The 3,902-nt window shown below is 33.3% G+C and overlaps 1 non-coding gene across 1 annotated transcript; it reads right to left on the bottom strand.

Annotated features, from left to right (window-relative positions):
- Positions 1 to 1,632: 1,632 nt before the first annotated feature.
- Positions 1,633 to 1,723, bottom strand: TRNAY-GUA (transfer RNA tyrosine (anticodon GUA)). Its single transcript is given in 2 exon segments — positions 1,633 to 1,668; positions 1,687 to 1,723. It is a non-coding gene; the product is annotated as a tRNA-Tyr (tRNA).
- Positions 1,724 to 3,902: the final 2,179 nt, after the last annotated feature.

Here is a 3,902-nt window from a genome sequence, read left to right as displayed (position 1 = left end):
CGTTTACAAAGTCACTAGCCTATCAAATGTTTATAAAATTAGTTTTTTCGTAGTAGCAAAAGAGGATTATTGGCCAGAATATCAATGGGACATCGTCTGACACAACGAAGTTATGCGAAGGAAGAAAAATGGTCGCCCAAACAGCACCCGCATTCGAACCGAAATGGATACGTCGAACATAATGGTTAGATTATGTAGTTCATGCCGTCAGCTAGGTCACAATCGTAATAACTGTCCTAGTGTTGGAACGAGCACAACCAGATAAATTCACATGTACCTCTGTTGCAATATATGAAAAACTAAATTTATTTCATATTAGACGTCTGTGACAAAAACACCATTACATAAACAATAACACAAATAATTAAAAGAACTAGAATACAAGAACTATGCGATTACAACCATCAAAACAATTTTGAACATGTAATGCATCATCCTATGAATGTCTTGGTCGGTCTTAATATCCACCCATTCGCGCACTTCTCCATTTTGGTTGAACGTGGACATAAGACATTGTATTCTTCTAATCCTTTCACCATCTCCAATTTCTCCATCTAACCAACTGTTCAACGTCCGATTAAGACGTTCAAACGTATCTGTGTTCCAGAGACACAACGGCGAAAAATATTACATCGGCATTTCGCTTATGAATGTATGCATACATGGTTAAAACACAAAAACTTGAAGGAGAGAAAATATGGTAGTAGGGGATGATTTTGTGTGAAAAATATTGCATCCAAGGTGAGGTATTTATACAGAGGAGGTATAAAATGCATGCGCCAAGAGGCTAGGCGCGCAACATGTCAACACATGCAGGCGTCAGAGGCTTTGGCGCCTCCTCTTAAGGCACCATGCAGGCACCAGAGGCATTGACGCCTCTTCATGAGGCCCAATGCAGGCGCCAGAGTCATTGACGTCTCCTCATGAGGCTACCAATGCCTTAGGCGCCTCCTCTTCATCCATATGGGATGCACCAGTTCATCTGACGCATCCTCTTTTAAATGTGGTTATTTTGGGAGGGAAATTGAAAATTTTGTTATTTTGGAATTATTTTTCAAAAACTTGATTATTTAAAAAAAATTCATTAATAGAGTCTCATTTAAAGTCAAAACAAAATATCGTATGGTCTGATCCAACACAAAAATTGATTGCATTTAACCGAATTCAAAAATTAAGATAACAAATTGCGCGGTCTAAAAATTAATATAAAAATGAATTTTTGAATATTTTTTAAAAATATTTATAGTTAAAAAATATTTTTAATTCTTTGAAATTTAAATATATATAAGCTTTTTAAATAATAATTTTATACATATTTATGTTTTTCAAATAATAACTGTTTTTTATTTAAATATTTTAATGGTAAATGCTTAAATACTTGTTTACAACAGTAGGTTGGGGAGTGAAAAGAAAGACTACTGCTGCTATAATTTTCTCTTTCCATTCACGGTAAAAGAAAAAATGAAACCGTCCTCTCCTAGGGTAGGAAACTCTTCTGCAAGGAACGACGGCGATGCCCATGCTCTGCTTCTAAATCTCTGGTAAGTCTTTCAATATTTCTTTCTTTTCAAAACAAAAACATAAATAAAACTACTCATTAAAAATAAATGAACAAATAATTATTAAAAACATTCCGACCTACCGGATTCGAACCAGTGACCTAAGGATGACAGCATGGTATACCAACTACAGTCCTCCGCTCTACCAACTGAGCTAAGGTCGGTTGTTGAATTAGGGTTGGTGTTAAACATTGGTTAACTATTAATTTCTAATTAAAGCTTCATTCTGAATTAAATTTAATAATAGTAGATAGAATAGTGTTGTTTCCGAGTCTCTTTCTATATAGAAAGAATCGAACCAGTTGACCTTAGTGAAGTACTAGCTACAATCAATTTCTGATTTTCCAATTTCTATTACAATCTCATCACTCAATTATCTTATCCATCAAGTTTATGGCGGCTGCGGCTGTTGGTGAAGCTTTTCTGTCTGCTTTCATTTGAAATTGTTCTTGACAGGCTTGCCTCTCCTCAGGTTCTTAACTTGATCCGCGGAAACAAGGTTGATGACAATTTAGTTCAGAGGTTAAAGAACACTCTTTATGCTGTTGAAGCCGTGTTTAATGATGCTGACACAAACAGATTAAATGGCTTGATGATCTCAAAGATGCTTTCTTTGTTGCTGATGACATTCTCGATCAGATTTCAGTGAGAATAAGGAAGTAAAATTCTTCTAACAACTCGGATCCAAAAAGCTGCTTCTAGGGTACAAACTAAACAAGATTACTCTCTTGAGAAATTGTCTGATGAAGATTGTTGGTCAGTGTTTGCAAACCATGCATGCCTTTCTCGGGAAGCACTATTTCCACCCTGGTATTATCTTGTGTAATACATAAATCTCATACTAGCCCGAAAAGTTCCTTTACGTGTATAATGTATAACATATGAGAAATTGTTCTGCAAAATGATGCAGGAGTTAGCAAAGATGCACAGATCCACCACTTTTTCCACATGCCTTCTTAAGCATACACAACAGGAGAACAATAGGGAAAAATCCCCTTCCTACTACTTATTCCAAAGTTGGTTGTCCAAGGTGTGGTTTGATCTTGGTTTAGGTGTATATGTATGTACTCTTAGTATCTTTCAATGTTATATAGAATGGAGATTCAGAAACTTGCTTCTTCAATTCTTACTTGCTTTTGCACTAGTATGAGAATGGTGGACAGATTTTAAATTTTCGTAGTAACCTTGGTGATTCTTATGTTGAACTTATTGTGAGAATCTAGATGATGATAGAGATAAAGGTTCATTCCATATGCAAAATAAACTTCAGAGTTTGTCAAAGAGAAAAATAGTTTGAAATGGATATTCATCAAAGTTTCATATCGAATACCATTAAGAAAAATAATTTCTATATAAACAGAAGCACATACAAAAAAGAAACAAACTGAAATTCACCAATTTTTTTAGTTAGCCACTTCTTACCTATTTTCAAAATATCTCAACAAAAAATAGTGTATTATTCAATACAATTGGTACTAGAACAAATTGCAAACCTTTTCTACTAGTAGTACAATTTTTATGGGGAGAAAGTTATATACTATCTTAAGTAAGAGAGAGAATGTTCGATATATCAAGTGAGTTAGGAATCTCGCCTTTAACAAAACAAAAGAATAGATCTTGAGCAACATATAAATATAAATGAGAAAACATATCCTTAATATTTTTAAATTTTGAATAAAAGCGTGGAATCCAAACTCATATTTGTGGTTGCTCTTTGTCCAATGAATTGATCCATCAAGTTTCATTTTAATTTATTGATTAAAAATGATAAAAATGTGAGGGAATTGCTTATGCTATCTTAAATGATGAAAAAATATTTTATGAAAATTTCAAAATGTTTATTTATTTTGAGAAATACATTTTCGAGCACGCTCACTTGAGTCTTACCTCTTTTTTTAAACATTATTTTAGGGATCCATTTTCGGAACCACTCCATATACACCCTATACATTTTACATTGAAACATCCTTTTTTGATATAACTTAATCTGAAGATGCATCTCCATATTCATATCAGACAGAATACTAAGATGCATTTTTGTATTTGCACAGAGTAATTTTTACTTTGTTTTATGGATGCACCAATGATATTAACGATGTATTATAGTTATACTATCATTTTCAATTATGTATAAATTAAACTATACACTTTCAGAATAATATGAAAATAACATGTAAATTAATAAATCATGAGTACACAATGAAGTTAAAATAAAATAGAGCTGAAAAATAGTGTCCCTAATACAAATATTATATACGGTATAACCGGCTCTGGTCCCCTGTTTAGTCTTCAACATACAACCTTCAACTAACTTGGAGTACATGTAGACCAAACAAGCGCCCC

This window comes from Lathyrus oleraceus, chromosome 1 (assembly GCF_024323335.1).
Source record: "Lathyrus oleraceus cultivar Zhongwan6 chromosome 1, CAAS_Psat_ZW6_1.0, whole genome shotgun sequence".
NCBI lineage: Eukaryota > Viridiplantae > Streptophyta > Magnoliopsida > Fabales > Fabaceae > Lathyrus > Lathyrus oleraceus.
Note: the sequence above shows the minus strand (reverse complement) of the source record. Positions and strands in the feature narration are given on the sequence as shown.